Source organism: Lampris incognitus, chromosome 1 (genome assembly GCF_029633865.1).
Source record: "Lampris incognitus isolate fLamInc1 chromosome 1, fLamInc1.hap2, whole genome shotgun sequence".
Taxonomy (NCBI): domain Eukaryota; kingdom Metazoa; phylum Chordata; class Actinopteri; order Lampriformes; family Lampridae; genus Lampris; species Lampris incognitus.
This window is the reverse complement of record NC_079211.1, coordinates 134,025,635-134,048,388: the sequence shown is the minus strand read 5'-3', so window position 1 is coordinate 134,048,388 and position 22,754 is coordinate 134,025,635. Positions and strand designations below refer to the sequence as shown.

General features: G+C 45.8%; 1 protein-coding gene across 1 annotated transcript in view; it reads right to left on the bottom strand.

The window, feature by feature from the left end:
- The window catches only part of sema4c (sema domain, immunoglobulin domain (Ig), transmembrane domain (TM) and short cytoplasmic domain, (semaphorin) 4C), a 90,618-nt gene extending 71,260 nt beyond the window's left edge, over nt 1-19,358 (bottom strand). The window contains exon 1 of the mRNA XM_056286873.1: nt 19,034-19,358. The gene's annotated coding sequence lies outside the window, so the exon portion shown is untranslated. The remainder of the gene's footprint in view (nt 1-19,033) is intronic.
- Between the last annotated feature and the right edge of the window lie 3,396 nt (nt 19,359-22,754).

The window sequence follows — 22,754 nt, the reverse complement described above, 5'->3', positions numbered from 1 at the left end:
AGGCCGCGTTGCACAACTGAGCAAGAAGATAAGTACATTAGAGTCTCTAGTTTGAGAAACAGACGCCTCACAGGTCCCCAACTGGCATCTTCATTAAATAGTACCCGCAAAACACCAGTGTCAACATCTACAGTGAAGAGGCGGCTGCGGGATTCTGGGCTTCAGGGCAGAGTGGCAAAGAAAAAGCCATATCTGAGACTGACCAATAAAAGAAAAAGATTAAGATGGGCAAAAGAACACAGACATTGGACAGAGGAAGACTGGAAAAAAGTGTTGTGGATAGATGAATCCAAGTTTGAGGTGTTTGGATCACAAAGAAGAACGTTTGTGAGACGCAGAACAAATGAAAAGATGCTGGAAGAATGCCTGACGCCATCTGTTAAGCATGGTGGAGGTAATGTGATGGTCTGGGGTTGCTTTGGTGCTGGTACGGTGGGAGATTTGTACAGGGTAAAAGGGATTCTGAATAAGGAAGGCTATCACTCCATTTTGCAACGCCATGCCATACCCAGTGGACAGCGCTTGATTGGAGCCAATTTCATCCTACAACAGGACAATGACCCTAAACACACCTCCAAATTGTGCAAGAACTATTTAGAGCAGAAGCAGGCAGCTGGTATTCTATCGGTAATGGAGTGGCCAGCGCAGTCACCAGATCTGAACCCCATTGAGCTGTTGTGGGAGCAGCTTGACCGTATGGTACGCAAGAATTGCCCATCCAACCAATCCAACTTGTGGGAGCTGCTTCTGGAAGCATGGGGTGCAATTTCTCCAGATTACCTCAACAAATTAACAGCTAGAATGCCAAAGGTCTGCAATGCTGTAATTGCTGCAAATGGAGGATTCTTTGACGAAAGCAAAGTTTGATGTAAAAAAAATCTTATTTCAAATACAAATCATTATTTCTAACCTTGTCAATGTCTTGACTCTATTTTCTATTCATTTCACAACATATGGTGGTGAATAAGTGTGACTTTTCATGGAAAACACAAAATTGTTTGGGTGATCCCAAACTTTTGAACGGTAGTGTATGTCATGCAATAAAAAGCAAATTAATTACTTAAAAATCATACAATGTGATTTTCTGGATTTTTGTTTTAGATTTCGTCTCTCACAGTTGAAGTGTACCTATGATAAAAATTACAGACCTCTACATGCTTTGTAAGTGGGAAAACCTGCAAAATCGGCAGTGCATCAAATACTTGTTCTCCCCACTGTAAGCATGTGCCATATCTTTGCCCACCGAAGCAGTCAACCCCTTTTTACCTCACTGCCATACAGAACAGTGCAACAAATGCCACACAGTTCAATGCAGTGACTCAACAGCATATATCTTGGGGCTCTCACAGTGGTTGTGGTTGTGGAAGGCAGATACGTATTTAGCTGCCAGAGGAGCTGTTGTTCCTTCACCAGGAGAACTGCCAGGTTCTCCTCTGGGATTAACAGTAGGACGTTTGGTACTTTCTTGGTTATTTCCCCGAAGTGGAAGTCTCTTACTGAAGAGAACTTCTCACAGTGGAGGATGACATGCATCTCTGTTTCTACCTCCCCTGTCGAGCAGTGACCACATATACTACGCTCCTCTCTGGGTAGCCATGTTTATCTGGGTCTTCCTGTTTCTATAGCCAATTGGTGGTCACTGAGCGTGTATTTGGTTGGGATCCGTCTCTGCTTCGTAACTCTGACAGAGTGGAGCTACTCGGCCAATCTATATTCTCTGTTTAGGGTCAAATAACAGTTTAGTCTATTCTGAGTTTTAGTTTCATATCTCCAATGTTCCAAATATAGATCTTTTGACTGATTCATAATTTGTTTTATTCTGCTGTGTTTTGAGGCAGTGCTGATGGGAGCCTGGTTTGTTAGCGTCACCATCAGCTGACTGAGGGGACTGTTTTCAGGGTTCAGCTCTTGGGTTTTTAATGCCTTAAATGGAAGGGTGTCTTTTGGGCTTAATTTAGATGCATCGAAAATGTTATGGCCCGTTTTTGGATGTTTAACAGTAATGGGAAACGCCCCAAGTCTGCTCGGCAGGCGTTATTTGGTGTCTTCCTTTGAACATTTAAAATTTTTCTGCAGAATTCAATGTGGAGGGCCTCTATTGGGTGTTTGTCCCATGAGCCATGCTCCAATCCACTGAGCGGGCCCCAGACCTCACTTCCATACAAAGCTATGGGTAAAATAACATAATCAAATATTTTTGTCCAGATTCTAACTGGAATCTTAATGTTTAATAATTTGGTTTTTAATGCATACATTGCCCTGCATCCTTTTTCTATGAGTGTGTGCACTGCCACACTGAAACTTCCTGATGCAGATATGGACAGACCAAGGTACGTATAATTTTTTGTGTGTTCAATTACGGTGTTATTTAAAGTAAAGTGGTATTTGTTTTCAAGGCATCTGAGTTTTTTTCTGAAAGATCATGATTTGAGTTTTCTTAAAGTTTACATCCAACGCCCAGTTTTGGCAGTATTTTCCAAGGATGGACAGGTTACGTTGAAGACCATCACTGGTTGGGGACAACAGAATAAGGTTATCTGCATAAAGCAGGTATTTCATCTCTGCGTCATAGAGTTTGAAGCCTGGAGCTGCTGAACGGTCCAGCTGGTCTGCAAGTTCATTCATATACAGGTTGAATAATGTTGGACTTAAACAGCATCCTTGCTTCACGCCGCGTTCTTGGGTAAAATACTCTGTTTGATCTCAAATTTTCACAACACACTGGTTGTGTCTGTACATACATTTTATAAGATCATAAACCTAACCCCCTAGTCCACTTTGAAGGATTTTGTAGAAAAGTCCTTCATGCCAGATGGAATCGAAGGCTTTTTTAAAATCTATGAAACAAGCAAATATTTTCCCTCCCTTTTTTTTGGTGGACATGTTTATTAATTAAAGTGTGTAAGGTGTATATATGATCAGAGGTTCTGTAATTTGGGAGAAAGCAAATTTGACATTTACTAAGTATGTTTTTTTTTTCTTGAATAAAGGCTAGTATCCTGGAATTCAGGATACTACAAAATATTTTCCCAAGGTTGCTGCTGACACATATCCCTCTATAGTTATTAGGGTCTAATTTGCTTCCATTTTTATAGATTGGGGTGATCAGCCCCTGGTTCCAGACATCATGAAAGCAGACGACAGTCAGTATCATGTTGAACAGCTTAACAGTGGCAGTTTGTAACTCAGGGGTACTGTTTTTGAGCATTTAATTTTTGATGCCATACGTGCCACAGGCTTTTTTTGAATAAAGAGTTTTCAGTTTGTCTGTTAACTCTTTTTGTGTAACTGGGTAGTCTAATGGATTTTGATTATTGTTGATGAATGATTCAAGGTTGTCTTAACTTTGTTTTAATTTCAATTTGATTTATGTTCAGTTCGTCTGGTGGGATACTTGTATAGAGGTTATTAAAATGTTTTCTCCAAATGTCTCCATCTTGTATTGTTAATTGTTGTGGCTTTATGGTTTCTAAGCTGTTCATCATGCCCCAGAACTGACCCTAGTCTACTGCGTTTTCAGTTTCTTGAAGTGTTTCACTGGTGTAGTGGAATTTCTTTTGTCTAATCATCTGTTTATACTGGTTTAGAGTTTCAGAGTATTCATGTTGTAGTGCTGGGTCATGTTGGTGTCTGTGTTTTTGGTTTGATAGCTGTCTCAAGTATTTTCTCATTTCTTTACATTCATTGTCACACAATTTGTTTTCAGAGGGTTTTTGTTTACCGTTTCAATGGCGGGGTTTCTTTGTTTTTCCAAGTTTTGCATTTAATGCAGCTTTTTGGAAGATGTGGTCAATATCTTGTTGCCGGCTTTGGGAGGAGCTGGTGGTTTAGCAGCAGGAGAGAGGGTAGATGTTGGGACAGTGGCATGTGTGTAGCTGGATGAAGACACATGACAGCTCTTCTCCTGGAGTTGCTCCTTCATCTGTTGTAGCTCTCTGCTTAAGCTCAAGTCTCTGTTAGCTGTATCTTCCTTTAATTTCAGGGCCTGGGCTCATAGGGTGCTGTTCTCCTACTCCAGCTCTCGTACGGTCTGTGTCAGCTGTCTGAGTCTCTTTTGGGTCTCCTTCAGCTCTGAGGTGGTTTTCTGGTTCTCCCCCTCAGCTCTGCCATGGCCTCCTGGCTGTCCTGCTTCAGCTGCTGGAGCTCGTGTCTCAGCTGTTGGGTGGTGTCAGACTCAGCTAGCCTGGCCAAAGTGAGCTCCCTGAACTCAGTGAAGTCCAGCTCCAGGAGGGACAGGCTCTCTCTTAGTTGTTGAAGGAGCTTGGAGGGTGTTGGATGGGCGGGGCCGGATGGACTGGTGGTTGGTTTCGGGTCTGGTTCTGTGACCTCTGGGACCACTGTGTCATCCTCCTCTTCCTGTTCTGATGCTGTGTCTCCTGCTACAGTGCTGCTGTTGGGTCGCTCTCTCTCAATTTCTGCCTTAATCTTGGGGACGAGTTCCTCAAAGGAGTTGAGGCTTGCCTCATTTCCTTGTAACAGCACTGTACCTCTTTTAGTATAGTAGGTAATGGTGAGCAGGGGGTTGTCTGTGTCTAGAGTTTCATCTTGACACACAATTAAGCGGCCACCACGACCAATGCCGTCGTTGGTAATGTGTGTGTAGTTTTTACAGATTAACTGTTTCCACACGCTGATGTCCTCCGTATGGAAGAGGAGGTTGTTTTGTTTTTTTTTAATCTTTTTGTTGTTATAAAAGATATAGTCAGCAAACAGTTGCTCTGTATTGGCAAAGAGTGTTTCCTCTTTGTTTTTTCTTGGCTCTAGCACTGCTGCAGTTAGCAGGGTATTCTACCTGTCTGCTGTTGCTGTTTGGCTCCATCTCCATTGTAACACACTCTGTTCCAACTCAATAATCCAGGTAAGGGTCCGCAGTGGTGTAGCGGTCTAAGCGTCAGCTTTGTGTTGATGTAGTTGCCCACTGGGGACCGGGGTTCGCGCCCCAGTCCCGTCAGATCCGACTATGGCCGGACTCGATGAAGCAGCAATAATTGGCAGCGCTGTCTTCGGGAGGGGGGCGGAGTCGGCTTGTGTTCGTCACATGAATGCGTCTCTGTGTGTCGGAAAAAGCAGTGGTTCGGCCTGGAGTCGCCTTGTCACGAAAGCAGCGAGGCGTCTCCTTCGAGACTGCCGGCAGCAGAGATGCAGTTGGCGAACGCATGCAGTATGGGGGTGGGTGTTTGAACTAAAATAGGGATCGAATGGCCACTAAATTGGGAGAAAAAGATAAAAATCAGAAATAAATTTATAAGAAAAAAAAAATCCAGGTAAGGAAAAGATAAGCGACAGCAGCTAAGGAGTGGCTGGCAGTGGGTGGACGGTCGGTGAAAACTGACTTGATGTAACCTGTAATGGAGTCACAGCATAAAGGGGGGCTGAGGGTGGCTGTTGTCTAACCCTACAGTTAAATATGAGTCATTTAATGTGACCAGAGCCATTTACAGTGAAATCTGAACTGAATGAGTTTCCGTTCACTTTTCAGTTCCTACGGAAAATTACAAGGAATAATAAAAACACTAACAAGAACTTCTGATCCTGCAAGACACAATAAATGATCGCACGTCTTACGTTTGCGGGAAATTAAACAGTGTTGGGTCAGCGTCGGGGGGCTGAGCGCTGTCACAACAGTCTTTCGCCACACAAACTAACCGAGTGGCGGCGGACCTCAGTGAGAACCACACACAGCACGGCCGTATCCCTCCGCTACTCACCTCTGTGGGACGAGACGCGGCGTTGTCCTTTCTCATAAAATTCAAGAGAAGCCGAAGCAACGTGTGCAAGTTCCTACGGTGAATCATCAAATTCTCTTTCTCTCTCATCTCCATCTGACTCTGTCCTCTTCTGCAGTCTCTGGCACTGTCGCTCTATCTTTCTCCCTCTCTCTAGCTGCTTATCTATATGACAGTGATTCCTGGGCTTTCTGGGTTGCGTCTCATTTCACTTCATTACTGCTCCTTTTCTCTCTCTTCCCTTCACTTCCACTTGCTGCCTTCTGGGGAGTGGACTAGGAAAGGAAAGGGGGAAAGTCAAGGCAGACGGGTCAGCTGAAATGGGGACAGCGAGTTCTTCAGTTATCATAAAAGTCTGTGTTCATTACATGCAGTTAGGCAGTTGGTCTTTCCATCCACACTTTAATTTCGAGCTGGGTACTTTATCAACATAATGACAATATTGTGATGTGAGATTAGATTTCATCTGGGATACTGGTTGTCATCACATGGTGATAGAACTTAAATGCTGTCATTCCCTGCTCTTAAAGGCTGCAACACGGCAAAGTGATAATTTTATGAATTTATTAGACTGCTTTAACGACCAAAATTAACATTGAAGGCCTCTACCTGCTTGGTCATCATAAATTCACATTACTACTGATCATTTCCCAACATTTTCTGGTGTGTGAATGAATATCTTATGAAAGTACCAACAGTCATCCCCAAGATTTTGTCACATTATCAATATCGAGGTCTTCCATCAGAAATACCTTAATATTTGATTTCGTTGATATCGCCCAAGCCTACGTTGAGTAGATGTTGCATGTGGACATCCGCTCCGGGGAGGGTATTTCCATGCAAACCTCCAACAAATGGACGAGACCATGAAGGAGCTCATTTGAGTTCCTATGGTGTCGGGAAATTTCGGCAAAATGGCAAATCGGAAATTGTTTTCCAGGTCATGAAGGAGAGGAGGAAGTGTCAGAGGAAAGGAGGGGATATTCCTTAGGATATAAGGAGTCTGCCTTTCTGTCCGTCTCACCCTGGCTCTAACGTCCTCTCTATTTTGCAGCCTCACTTTCTCTGTCTATTTGTCTCACTCTTCTCCATTTCTATTTGACGCCCTCTGTCTCAGTGAATGATGCACTCTCTCGCCCATATGCTCTTTTTCTGTTGCTTCGCTGTGCCTGATTTCCATTCGGGCAACACTCTGCAGCATTCACAGAGGTCTACCGAGGCCATACCAACCAGCATTGAGGGAATGAGAAAATGCCTCCTCTTTGTCTAGGTTTGAATGTTCCACATACAAATATAACAAAAAGCGCTTTCAAATAACACTGTGCGGTAGTTCTCTGACAGCGGTTCCTTTTATTCACTCAACATAAAGACGTAATAGATTCAATTCCCATGTTTTTTAACTCGAAGGATGGCAAACCGATGAATTTTTTTTCACTTCTCTTACTTATCCTCACAATAAGTTGGCTAAATCATCAAACATCCCTGTTAAGCCTCACGGGAAGCAAAAAGTGGGTAAATGCAACTTCTGTTGTTAAGCTCCCTCTACGGGTACAGTGCTTTACGCGTATGCTGGAAGAGTTTGCCATCGTTCTTTGTTGAAAGCAAAAAGCACAACATGAATCAGACAAAAGAGCCGCACACTGCGTTTAATGGCGCCCAGCAGTTTTAATTGGGCAGCGCTTCGATCGAACAGAGATCTTTGCCAGGCACTGTCAAAAAGCAAAACAAGCAATGCATAGACACACACAAACACATTCATCGCTCAGGTAATTGTGATCTGCATGATTGAGTCAATCTGCTCTCAAGCTCGACCAATCAGAGCGGAGCTGAACAACACCGATGCACCCATGTGGGGGACGGAGCAGGCCTCCATGAAAAGGGCAAAAACAACGAGAAACATCAAGATCAATGTTATACAGGCAACCCAATACATCAGAAGCTGAGTCATGAGTATATCATAAGTCACATCTTTTGCCTGATTCTTGCCTTTAATTTTGATTTTTGATCCGGCACCTGTAAGAGCTTTTCGGATGTGCACATCCTGCACTCTGTTTTTCCCTGCCACAACATGAATACATTTCTTTCTTTTTTATATATAACCCCCCCCCCTTTTCTCCCCAACTGTATCCAGCCAATTACCCCACTCTTCCGAGCCGTCCCGGTTGCCGCTCCACCCCCTCTGCCGATCCGGGGGAGGGCTGCAGACTACCACACGCCTCCTCCAATACATGTGGCGTCGCCAGCCGCTTCTTTTCACCTGACAGCGAGGAGTTTCACCAGGGGGACGTAGCGCATGGGAGGATCACGCTATTCCCCCCCAGTTCCCCCTCCCCCCTGAACAGGCGCCCCCGACCGACCAGAGGAGGCGCTAGTGCAGCAACCAGGACACATACCCACATCCAGCTTCCCACCCGCAGACACGGCCAATTGTGTCTGTAGGGACGCCCGACCAAGCCGGAGGTAACACGGGGATTCGAACCGGCGATCCCTGTGTTGGGTAGGCATTGGAATAGACTGCTACGCCTCCAGGATGCTCCTTATGAATACAACATTTCTGACTGTCACACTTTGGTTCTCAGTATTAACGAGAGGGTGTAAAGGGTCTTCAGCCTGTCCACCTGTGCGGTCCGCTGACTGACTGAGTGATGAAGCAGAGGCCAACGCCACGTTCCCCCACAAGCCAATAAATCAATAAGCCCACTCCAATTACTACTCCTGCACCTGGCCCAGCCCGACTCAGTGGGTTCTGGCCCACACACACACACACACACACACACACACACACACACACACACACACACACACACACACATCACACACACACACAAAAAAATCCCTAAGGGATACACACACCTGATCCTTTCAAAGTCAAGTAACAACAACCTGATGCTCTTTGTTGTGTGTGTCGATGTGCATTTGGGAGGTTTGCCACAGTGTCTACAAAAGGCAGGATGAATGCGTCAGCATGATAACGCACACGTGTGTTGATTTAGCTCAGCACTACCCCCCCCTCCCATCCCCAACCCACCCACTCACTCAAAACCACTGGTGCCTTTTGTGAGTCAGTCAATCAGTGGGTGTGCATCTTAATCTCCGAGCTCAGAGCGTACCGGCAGCATACCCATAAAGTTGTTTAATAAAGTTTGGTGGGCTGGCTGGCTGGCGCTGCTGCCAACACTCCTCCACGTTGCAGCACAGCTTTGGTACATAATAAATGTTCCTTTCGGGGAATCAATAAAACATCTCCCAAAGGAAAAAAAAAGGAAAAAGAACATGAAAAGACACAAACAGACGAACACACACACACACGTGGATGCAATAATGCACACTTACATGCAGGTAATACTGGCACAGGCTGCAGAGACATGCAGACAAAAAGACAAAGGCGCAAACACACGCAGACAGATGGATACACACATTTGCGGGGTCTCTGTTGCAATAGACGGTACGGGCCCGACAATATGCAGCAGATCCCCTTCATCTGACGATCCACCATGATGCACAAAGGAGCATACTGATGAGCGACAAACGGCACCGTCCAAGCACCGCGGCACAGTGTTGTGTTAACGAAGGCAGTGCCACAGAGGACGGCATTATGTGTAACACAATACCGGGGTTCTGAACGACACACGGGTGTGCTGCACAGCCCTGTAGAACAAAGTAAACGTCCAAACAGCAACAAAGGGGGGGGGGAAATCATACATACACACACCCACAAACCCATACAGTTGAGCATTTAAGACACACACACACACACACACACACACACACACACACACACACACACACACACACACAGGCACTAAAGCCCTCACAAATGTACAGATGAAAACAAAAGCTTTCTCTCACACAGACAGACAAGCACAAAGGCATTTATCTGCACACACTGGCGGGAACAAACACACACAGACACACACTCAGCAAAACACACCACCACCCCTGGCACCCTACTATGCAGTATGGAAAGAAGAGAGGGGAGAGATAAAGAGATTGAGAGAAAGAGGTATGAAGGCGCAACAGAGAGCGAGTGAAAGAGCGAGAGAGGGAGAGAGAGGTATGAAGGTGCAAGAGAGAGCAAGAGAGAGCAAGAGAGAGCAAGAGAGAGAGCGAGCAAAAGAGAGGGAGAGAATTGAATTGAATTGAGAGGGAGAGAGAGCGACAGCATGACAGCAAAGGGAGGGAGCCCATCTAATGAGCAGAAAACACACTAGAACACATATATATAACAGAATCACACAAGCTGGCACTAAAACTCACACACACACACACACACACACACACACACACACACACACACACACACACACACACACACACACACACACACACACACACACGAACTTGCACACATGTCAGCTAACTTAATTTGAAAATCAATTAATTAAAAAGCATGGTTCTCTCCCACAGGGAGTGAAAGACAAATTTGAGGAATTTAATCCTGGAACACAAATCACAGCCATTCAGTGGCAGAGAAATGAGAGCCGCAGGACAGAAGAGGAGGAAGAGGAGGAGGAGAAGGGCGTGGGGAGCATGGCCAGCCGGCGACTTGTAAAATGGAGAAAACTTGATTTTTATGTTTTGTGTTGACACACTGATTTTCCACCACTGCCTTCCCCTCCCATTCACTATCTATCTATCCATCCATCCATCTATCTATCCATCTATCTATCCACCTGTCTGTCAATCTGTCCATCTGTCAAGTTCCCTACTTACTGATTCCCTGATTATGGGACAGGGTAAGTCTGTCGGCAGAGGAGGAGAGGAAGGGTAGTGAAAAAGAATGGGAAAGCCAAACGATGGGAGGCATCCACCTGCATCCCTCCCTCTCTCCCTCCCTCGCTCTGTCTCTTTCCATTAGTTTTCAGGCCTGTTTAAAGGGACGCTTTATTGATTTTTTTTTTTATGTCTAGAGGCAGAGGGGTTTACAGCTTGGCAGCATGCATGTGTATGAGTGAGCGAGTGTGTGTGTGTGTGTGTGTGACTCACACACACACACACATACACACACACACTCATTGAGTGAGTGAGTGAGTGAGTGTGAGTGTGTGCGCGCGTGTGCACGCAAGTTTGAGCACGCGAGTTAAGAACGGGTCGCGGCAAAAGAGCACAATCCCAGCCTTGGCTACACTCCTCATCTCTCAGCTCTGCTCGGGTCTCTAACCTCGGGCTGAGAGTCACAATAAAGAAAATAGCTTGCCCTTCTCTCTCCTATAGCGCTCAGAGAAAAGAGACTTTGCTTAATAGGTGCAAAAAAACACGCTCCTAGATAAACTGTTCCATATGCCCCGAGTGTGTATGTGAGTGTATGTGTGTGTGAGAGAGAGAGAGAGAGAGAGAGAGAGAGAGAGAGAGAGAGAGAGAGAGAGAGAGAGAGAGAGAGAGAGAGAGAGAGAGAGAGAGCGAGTGTGTTTGTGAATCTGTGATTGTTAAAAGGGGGAAACAAAAGAAAGAAGCATCGGGCTGCACGTGGAGAGGTCCGTTACGAAAACACACAAAGAGCGTGGCCAGAGAAAAGAGAAAAAAATCAGAGAGAGAGAGAGAGTGAGAGAGCGACAGAGACTGACAGAAACGGGCTAGGAGAGGGCAAGAAAGGGAGATTGAAAGAGAGGAGGGTGAGAGTCAGGTTGGAGATTGATGGTGTAATTGTTGACTGTTGGTCGGCTCTTATCTTGGTTTCTCAGGTCCTGGTGTCTGGGCGCGCTAGGTTCTCTCTCTCTCCACTATCTCTCTCTTTCTGTCGCTCTCTTTCTGACCTCCTCTCTCCCCTTTTAGGTGTGGACCAAGCTGGTGACCGCTGTTCTTCTCCGTATTTATCCCCGCTTCCCCCTCACCGAGCCATTTATTCCCCACATCTCCCTTTTTCCACTTCCGCCATCCTCTTTGTTTTCTCTTTCATGCCACGGTGCCTCACACTGTTTGGCCAGTTGGGAGTGGGCCATGCCAGCCTGAGCCACTCTCTTTCCATCTCTGCTTCCATCTACACCTCTCTTTTTCTCTTTCCATCCCTCTGTGTCTGCCTGCCCCCACCACACTCTCTCTCTCTCTCTCTCTCTCTCTCTCTCTCTCTCTCTCTCTCTCTCTCTCTCTCTCTCTCTCTCTCTCTCTCTCTCTCTCTCTCTCTCTCTCTCTCTCTCTCTCTCTCTCTCTCTCTCTCTCTCTCTCTCTCTCTCTCGCTCGCTCGCTCGCTCGCTCGTCTGCACCAGGCAGACAGACAGCCAGACAACCATGCAGTGTATTGAGCTGGAAGGGAGCAGCGGGGGTAGTTCTGACGCAGCCGGTCAGAGTCAAAGGTGAGCCTGCAACAGGGCTGGGGGTTTACAAGAGGCCAAACACAGCGACCATCACACCCCCTGTAACATACCCCCCCACCGCAACACACACACATGCACACACATGCACACATACACACACACACACACACACACACACACACACACGTCTCCTCGCCATCTCCTGTCATCCAGCAGCCATGCCAGACCCAACACCTCTCTACAACAGACCCATTATTGGAGGCTTGGCTGTGGTTTCAGAGACATACTGAGGCAAAAGGCACATGCTATTCTATGCTGGTCCTGGCCCGAGGAAGGCTCTTATTCACTGCAAAAAATGCCACGTCAAAACTGAGGGGAAAAGTGCAGTGAGAGGGATATTCAACTCGGAAAGATTTTGTGAAACGATAAATATTCTTCTTCAATCGTGATAAACAAGCTGACGTAGTCACTTCTTACTCTTGATCAGTTAATTATACATGAAACAGATGAGATATTTCTGTGATTTTAAGACTGTCAGACATGCTGAGATATGCTGTTTTTTTGCAGTAACCAGCGGACATAATTGCATAGCATTTATTTTCTAACTGGCAGGGCCACGCTAAGCTAGCATGCTAAGCTACTCTACCATTAATTTTCCAATTGTAAGGGCCAAATCGCTTTAGCACAATTTTTTTCAACAAGTAGGGCCTGATTAGGATAGTGTAATGTTTTCAACGGGAAGGGCTAAGCTAGGCTAGAACTGATTTTCCAAAAGCAGGCTATTTCTTCAGCGGGAAGTATTACACCGAGTTTCCAATGAGAGGTGCCATTCTAGATATTTATATTTCCAGTCAGAGCTGGTCAAAGACCGGTTTAATTTTTCCAAGGGCCAGGTTCGCATTGAATCAACACAGCACAATAAAGTAAATAAGGCTGCCTTTTGGTTTGCTAGCAGGCTACTAAACCCATGCACTGCTACAACCCACCACACCCACAGAGTAGCCATGTCGAGCCTTTCCTGCTGTTGATAAGCTGGTATCAACAGGAGCAGCACTTTTCTACAGACCTACCCTGGAGAGAGACCATTAGCCGGGCTATGTCTCCTTCCTGGAAAAGCTGCAGCTCACCAGTCTACCCACTACAGGGCAAGTTTTTAATTGTTGTTTAAAAGTTTATGTGTGAATGTGGGGAGATACCAGGGGGATGGGCCACATGTGTGACAGAGTAACAGCAGATGGGCGAGAGAGAGCGAGAGCGAGAGAGAGAACTGCGATTGAGAGGAGTCAGTGTGTGTGTGTGTGTGTGTGTGTGTGTGTATGTATGCATGTGCGTGAGCCTGTGTGTGCATGTGTGTGAGCCTGCATGCATATGTATGTTTGTGTATGTAGGTGCGTGTGCACGTGTGAGCCTGTGTGCGTATATGTGTGTGTGTTGGTATATGTGTGTGTGTGTGTTCTCCTAGTGCTTCCTGCCTACTATAACTGCCAGTCCCACGGTAGGGAGGGTTAGCTCTATCAGATCAGAACAATGCCAAAAAAAAGCTGTTACAAAAACAAAACTAGCATGCTCTGGTTAGAGCAGGGGAAGGGTGGAGGGGGGCCGTTACTCCCCTCTAAACCTCTCCTTACTGCCCACCATTCATCTCTGTGGCCGGGCACGCAAACTCACTCACATTCAAACACACACAGAGTGCTGTCCAGTGGTGGAGCGTTTTGCTCGCTCAACCAGTCCAACTTTACTCTTTCAACTGACGCCAAGGAGGACCGGCTCGGGAAAATGGATGAATATGATAAAAACACAAGCAGACTTGAAGGCAGCTGTGTGAGGAGGAAATTACTGGACAAGCATGAAATCTGAAAAGGATAACTCTCTCTCTCTCTCTCGGTCTCTTGCTCTCTCTCTTTCACTCCCCCCTTTCTCTCTCTCTCACCCCCTCCCTCTCTCTTGGTCTCTTGCTCGCTCTCTCTTTTTCTTCCCCCCTCTTTCTTTCTCTTTCTCCCCCCTCGTTCTCCCTCTCTCCCTCTTTCGCTCTCCCCCCTCTCTTTCTCGCTCTCTCTCTCTCTCTCCCCCTCCAGTTTTGAATCGATCTGGTGTTGTGTGGTGGAAGATAAACTCTTTTTTAGACATGATAATGTACAGAGGTGACTTTGTAAATATTATGAAAAAAGATGTGTTGTTGTTACAGTTTGTTTCTTGTTAAATAAAGAGCTGATTTTTCAAAGACTCTCACCCTTCCTTACCCCTATCTATCTATCTATCTATCTATCTATCTATCTATCTATCTATCTATCTATCTATCTATCTATCTATCTATCTATCTATATAGCTGCGAATGTGATCATATTGGCAGCAGATGAGTGCACGATGCACGAAACAAGCTTATACTGAAATGCATTAAAGTTTGATCCCTACATCTATCTTAATATTCCTCTCCTCATTTGTTGGAGCGGGATAGAGAGAAAGATTAATATGGAATAGGAATGAGCCTATTGAATTCAATGGGTAGATGGACAAAATGTGAAGCATAGTGAGGAGAAAGAGCAGCAGAGCTAGAAAGAGAGAGTGACAGAGATAGAGAAAGAGAGAGAGAGAGAGCGACATAGATAGTCAGAGAGAGAGAGATGGACAGAGAGAGAGAGCGACATAGATAGTCAGAGAGAGAGAGATGGACAGAGAGAGAGAGCGACATAGATAGAGAGAGAGGGATGCAGGTGGCAGATGGTCAATAGTGGTCAGCTGGTGACAAACAAGAGAGTCAGTGCAGTTCTCATACATATTGTATATCTGACAGGCAGTCTGCAAAAACTGGAGCACTTACAAACTATACTGAGCCCCTAATGAAGGCCGACATAACCGAAACGCAGAAAGAGATAAAAAAAACAAAAAGATAACATCTTTTTCAACATTTTTTTTGTATATTTTTGATATATTTACTCCAAGTTGCAAAGCAAATATTTTCGCCAGTACTGCTTAAAGTCACAGCCGTGTTGACGAGGGGTGAAATTCAAATAACAGCACAGAAATAGCGAGAGAGAGAGAGAGAAAGCAAAGGAGAGAGAGAGCAAGAAAGTGAGGGAGAGAGCTTGATAATGCCGGCTGCCTGGAGCACTTGCAGTGCAATTAAAAGTGAGCCAGGTTAATTATATAACGTGTCCCTCTATGATAACACAATCCCTTCACCATCTGTAAACATGTGACCCTTCGCTCAAATTAAGACGTATAGGCGTCGCGTGCAATATGTTTGGCATTTCGGGAACAGTGTTCACATTAGCCTCCCGAACCGAGCTGGAAATGAGTGAGCTAGCTTGCATGGCGGAAGGAGGGATGTGTGAGGGGGAGTGAGAGAAAATGAGCACGCTCGTGGGGAGGGATGAATTGCAGAAGAGCGAAAGCCGTCATCTCGGAACAACTTGCAATCAAAGAGCCTTCCAGAAACCACTGGAACCTCTATCCTCCGCTCTGCTCCATGGAATGTTCTCAACTGGCCCCAAAGCTGTCCTGAGGAGTTTAGGGGTTGTGTGATTTGGTGCGTGCGTGCGTGTATGTATGTATGTATGTATGTATGTATGTATGTATGTATGTATGTATGTATGTGTGTGTGTGTGTGTGTGTGTGTGTGTGTGTGTGTGTGTGTGTGTGTGTGTGTGTGTGTGTGTGAGAGAGTATATAAGTGAGCCACAGTGCTTTAGAGGGACCCAACCAAGTTTCAGTGCTGCTTTGCACCTCTGGAAACACTCACACACACACACACACACACACACACACACACACACACACACACACACACATATATATACTATATATAGTCATATATATATATAGTCATATATAGTATATATATATATATGTGTGTGTGTGTGCATACACTTTTAGGGATCATCAAAGCATAAGGTTTATATTACTTTGACCCCACACCTAACAAAAGCGTATTCACTATGATGTTCCTATAAACACATCCCTCCCCGTTCCCTTTACTCCAAACATCAGCCAGCCCAGCACAGCCCCTCCAACACACTCACACACACACACACACACACACACACACACACACACACACACACACACACACACACACACACACATAACTACCCCCTACAGTATATGCACTTCCACAGCTCACCCATCTGCTGCTGTTCTACAGACCGTACAGCTGGCCTGCCATGAACCCTGTTTCCCCTGGATCCCTGTCTCACACACACACACACACACACACACACACACACACACACACACACACACACACACACACACACACACTGCGTAGCATCAGAAATGGGAACGGAATACATTTTTTAGATGAAAAAGCAATTGTTCGCCAAAAATGTAACACTTCCACATATACTGCGCCAATATCAGCAGCATTGTGGTGGCTTCAACCGGCGCTTGCTCAGGTGTGGGAAATCATGCCTGCGCCACAGTATAAGAGCACTGCAAATATATTACCCCAAACAAATTCAGCCCCAAATACTGAACCCAATACCAGGCATGGCCGTAGAGAGCAAGGGACATGCCTGCATGCATGATATAATCCTAAATCATCCAATTATCACAGGAGTTTACTCGCTTTGCTTGTGTGCACTCAGCTGTTTGCCATGTGGGCTATCTATTGCGTTGATGTGATGCATGTGACACAATGATGACAATGGAATAGACACACACACCAGACAGGAGACATCTGGTGCAGAGAGAACGTAACAGCTAGGATGCAATGTTGACCCTCTGGTGTCAAAACACACAGTTCTAGCTATTCACATGCAAGCTGACACACAAAACACACACACACACACACACACACACACACACACACACACACACACACACACACACACACACACACACACACAAACTGATGGACATGAATACTGACACATGCATGCACATTTAATATACATAAGCACACGAATGCACAAAAGCACGCACGAACACACACATGCACCAGATCTGTGGGAAATAGAGATAAAGGCTTCGAGCAATTCCAAATCCACCCAGCCCCGGACCCTAAAACCTGCTAGGATATTAAAAGCTGTATTGTGATCCAAACCACGTGTCCCACCAGCGCATGCAGTTGTATCCGTGCATTTGTATTTGCGTGTTTTCATATGCATACATATGACCGTAGTATAGCTGAGCATGCGGATGTGTAGCATGTGCATGTGAGAGGGTGTTTATGTGGACGTGAGTCACCAGCGGGAACTGTGACGGGAGATGGGAAGGAGGGCAGGTCTTCAGGATGTGGGGTCCATTGTGTGGCCAACAATGAAGAGATCGAGTCGGCAGGGGTCCAGTGGTGCTCTCAATAGAGGCATTAACATCTGGGGCCAGAGGGCGGCTGCGTGTGTGTGCGTGCGCCCGGTCTTTGTTGCTCGTGCCCGTGAGAAAATGGGATCTTCCAAGCTTTAACGGACTTGCGGGAGTAGAGATGTCAGTGAGACTGAAGAAACTCTTTCCACTAGGGTAGCGGTATATAGTTGAAATCACACTTTACTTGATTGGGGCCAAAAACCAGCATATTCAATAAACGGACTTTCAGGAAAGCCTTGAAAAATGAGTTCCCCCAAGACCCTGGAACCTCCGTTGGTTTGATATCTCTAATGTGCTACTATTTTCACAGACATATACATTTCAGAGGGCGGCTGGTATATAAACATAAGTATGAGTTAATTTATCATAAACGACAGCTCCACTCTCCACACGCAAGAACACTCACTCTGTGGCACACTGTGTATAAGGCTTACATGCAGTTTGTGCATAACCCAAAAACCCAGACTCTTACATGAACCATATTACATTCTCTCTCTCGCTCTCACTCTCTCTCTCTCTCTCTCTCTCTCTCACACACACTCACGCACACACCCTCCCACACGGTAATTATATGACAATAACCTTACAATTTCCGTCCATGCCTCACTGACATATATAAAACCCTAGCGAGCTTCATTTTAAGGCTCATCAGTCAAACCTCCCCAGTTCTGTCTGTAACCGGGTTATATGTCGGATGGCCAGGTGGAGATGTAAAAGAATCCTCTCTCTGACACAGCCCCAGCTCACTGTCCGGTGTCTCTCACCCTCCCCGGGCCACCGAGCTGCTTGGATGGTCACACAATAATTACAGCAATCAGTCAGCTGGAGCTAATACTTACTTCATTAGAGCTAAGGAAAAGAGTCAGGAGGAGAGAGGAAAAAGCGTCTCCCAAGTCATTTCTTAAGTCCCTGGATTATTGATCTGGCTCTTTTCCAAGTTCCCCAAAAGAGCTTTGACCCGTCCAGAGGCTGTAGCCCTGGGATGTCTATGTTATAGAAATATATATATATATATATATATATATATATATATATATATATATATATATATATATATATATATATATAACCCTGAGACACTTCAGATTAGTTCAGCCCCCGTTAACCCAAATGTGCGAAGCAAATTAGACAAAAGAGGACCCAGTGATATAACGACAAACGTGGCACGTATACAGCCCATTTAAGCAAGGGACCGAGCACGACAGACTATCTATAAGTACATCACAGTGTGAAAAAGAACATCACTATACACCAACACATACAAGGTAAGTGTAGTAAACAGCCCCCATGTCCATCCACGTACTCGCAGCAATGTTTACCGTATTCTGATTTTTCGATTTCGAGCAAAACATTTTTTTTTTAAATTCGTCTTCATCTGCGTCCAACCGCAGTGCGCTGTTTACCCCGCGCGACAGGAAGACAAAGTTGCATCGCATTGGCCAAAATATTGACCCGAGCCACGGAAGGCTTAATTGGCTCCTGTTTTTGAGACAATGAAACACGACACGATGATTAAAGGCGGCGGAGTTCACATGGAGCCGTTGCAACAGTTAACGATCCTGCCGACTCAGCTAACGAACGAAGGACCGGATCCAAACGTTTTCCTTCCTTCACCTCCGCTCTGCTTTCCCCCTCGCCGATTACTTTTAACCAAAAAAACACAACACACAACACACACACAAACAATACACAAAACGGTTCACGGCGTTCACAACACACCGCGGTGTGTGGGGATAATGATGAGAACAAACTTACCTTAGAACAGACGAGAGGCGTCCGGCGCTCTCCTCTCGGCAGCTGTTGGTGGTAGCGTGCGTTTCCTCCGCACGGCCGCGTAAAACTGACGACAGATCCACTATCCCGTTTCCCTCGCCGATTTGTTTTTGAACGATCACCGGCGACAGATTATTCCACACCCGTCCGAGATGAGCCCGAGAGTTGGTCTGGCATCTCCTCCGCTCGCTACAGCCGCGGCTCCGAGAAAACCATGGGGCAGATCAAGACACAAGCCCGTGATGCTGTTAGTTTACATAGCGGAACTCGCTCCTCTCCGCGCACTCCCTAGGCTTTGTAATATGAAACCGGGGAAGGAGGTGGTGGAGGAGGAGGGGGGGGTGAAGGAGGAAAACGTGAATTAAATCCACTTCCAGAGCACAAAAAAATAAACCATATATAAATGCATATGAATATAAGGGGAAATGATGTCGTCGCCTCGCGTTCTTTCCGCGGGTCTTCCCGGGATTAAGTTTAAACAGTCCGTTCAGGCGACACCGGCCACAGTCGTGGCGCTGCGTCTCTGTGCCAAATGTTCGCTGGATGAGCGTGTGCGTGCGTGCGCGTGCGCACCGTTTAGGCTGTGGGTTGTCCCATTATAGTCTATTATAATGCATTCACGTGCTCCTTGGACGGTCCCGTTTCCGGAGTTGGGAAGTCGCTCTTCCGACTTCGGAGGTTTTAAATCATAGCGTGGAAAGAACATGGACGCTGCAAAGAAGATGCGCTGCATTGTATTGCTCGGAGCGTTTAAACGACACCTTGTTAGCCGTTTCCAGTTTTTCAGGGGAGCCATGAAATAGGATTCATTTCAAACGTCTGCATGTTAATCATAAACACGTCTGTAATTTATATATTTGCTTAAATGAACGGCGTTAGGCGCTTGTGAGAGGAGAGATGGACATGAAGCTTTCAAGTGAGAAAAAAAACTAACATTTCCCAGTATTTCTTTCTTTCTTTTTTGCCCCCCCCCCTTCCTTTTTTTCTCCCCAATTGAATTTGGCCAATTACCCCACTCTTGAGAGCCGTCCCGGTCGCTGCTCCACCCCCTCTGCCGATCCGGGGAGGGCTGCAGACTACCACATGCCTCCTCCTCTGACAGTGAGGAGTTTCGCCAGGGGGACGTAGCGCGTGGGAGGATCACGCTATTCCCCCCAGTTCCCCCTCCCCCCTGAACAGGCGCCCCCGACCGACCAGAGGAGGCGCTAGTGCAGCGACCAGGACACATACCCACATCTGGCTTCCCATCCGCAGACACGGCCAATTGTGTCAAAATAGAGCCACTGATGATGCAATAGCCACTACACTACATACCGCCCTCACCCACCTGGAGAAAAGGAACTCCTATGTGAGAATGTGAGAATGCTGTTTGTAGACTACAGCTCAGCATTCAACAACATAGTCCCCTCCAGACTCAACACCAAGCTCAGGGACTTAGGACTCAGCCCCAGCCTGTGCAGCTGGATCCTGAATTTCCTGTCGAGCTGACGCCAGGTGCTGAGGATGGGCTCCAACACCTCTGCCCCTCTGACCCTCAATACAGGAGCCCCCCAGGGCTGCGTCCTGAGTCCCCTCCTCTACTCCCTGTACACCCATGACTGCGTGGCCAAACATAGCTCCAACTTGGTGACAAGGTTTGCTAACGACACGACGGTGATGGGCCTGATCACCGACGATGACGAGACAGCGTACAGGAGAGCGGTCAACAATCTAACAAAGAGGTGCCAGGAGAATAACCTCTCTCTCAACGTCGACAAAACCAAGGAGCTGATTGTGGACTACAGGAAGAGAGGGGGGAGGCTGAACCCCATCACTATCAACGGGACTGCTGTACTAGAGAGGGTCAAGAGCTTCAAGTTCCTCAGTGTCCACATTACTGAGGACATCACTTGTGATGAACACACCAGTCATGTGGTGGAAAAGGCACAGCAACGCCTCTTTCACCTCAGGCAACTGAAGAAGTTCAGCATGGGGCCCAGGATTCTACGGGCCTTCTACAGAGGCACAACCGAGAGCATCCTGACTGGATGCATTACCGCCTGGCATGGGAACTGTACTGCCCACAACCGCAAAACACTGCAGAGGGTTGTGCGGAAGGCCCAGGACATCAGTGGATACGAGTTTCCCTCCATCCAGGACATAGACAATGGACGTTGTGTCAGCAAAGCCCATAGGATTATCAAAGACCCCAGCCACCCCAACTATGGACTGTTCCAGCTGCTACTGTCAGGCAAGCGGTACCGCAGCCTCAAAGCCTGGACCAGTAGGCTCCAGAACAGCTTTTACCACCAAGCAACCAGGCTTTTGAACAAAGAACATTAAAAGACATTAAGCCTCGTGCCGGACTGATGGTACTGACCGGTGATAGTTGGTTTACACACACACACACACACACACACAGGTCCACCTTTAATCTCTACACAAGGCCCTGCTCAGATGAGTCGTTATATATTAAGTGTAGCCAAGGAGGATCAATGGACCTACTCCACAAAAAGCAAAAGGTCCAAGAAGTCCAACTAAAGTGCACTCAATGAAACCTAGCAACAGATACCTTAGGAACAATAAAAGGCTCATAGTCGCTTCCAAACTACATATTTAAGACTGAAATATTATCAGTATAATAACACTGTAACAAAATATCCATTATTCGGCAATCCTTCCACTTAATTCTACATTTTAGTGTACTATAAAGTATAGTGTATTTAGCTGTCATAAAGTGGTAGGAGAATAAAAGGGTCCACTTTCAGGGGGGAAAAACCCTCCCCCTTTTGTAGACTGACCATAGCCCTATATTGGCCTTTGGATTAGGGACGTCATATGCATATCATGGAGATCTGTTGTGGCATTTAGTGATGTAAATGTGGCCTTGGTAGGCGGTGAATTGTGGGATGCCTGTTGTTTTTACTAATGGGGGTCTATGCAACAGACGATGAAATTCATAATATGATAATAAATAGGGCACTACTGAGACCAGGGAAGAAAAACAGTTTAAGTAGATGAAACACAAGAGGCGGGACTATGATCAAGGGATTAAATTAGATTAGACAGATTAGATTAGATGGATGGTATCATTGTGGTAATCTCCACGATTTGGCACTGAAGACCTCAAATATTTTTTGCCTGAATGTGACTTTTGCCGATTCAAGCACTCTGATTTTAAAAACAGGGAAGGGTTATAAATATATGCAAAATGCATGTTTTGTATGCATTTCACTGGAATAATCAGTCTTTTGCTGCTGCATCTTTGCATATTCACAAATATGTTGTTATCGCCTATTATCAATATTGCACCGTACATACTGCGTATGCTACACTATAATTTCATTCATCTCGGGCCCGTCTATAAAATTGTGTATCTAAACATTAGAAGTAACTTTCTATATCATCTGGCCGACATGTTGTAATGTTAAAATGTTTCCCTCATCGTGAGGCTTTTCAAATTTATATGACTAGTGAAATCAAATTGGTTCTATTGGGTTTATCCCCTTTGCCTTTTTCTGTATGTTGCTCGGATATATCTGGATGTTTCATTTATCTGCTGCTGCAATGAGTCATCCTCCTCACCGAGGTCATTAAAGTTTCAACTGGAAAAATTAAATAAATAACTGGACCTTATGCAAGTCTATTAAAAGTTTTTATTTTTCAATGCCAATATGGCCACCCAGGTAAGTAAAAGTAAAAAAAAAAAAACATGGAAAAAATT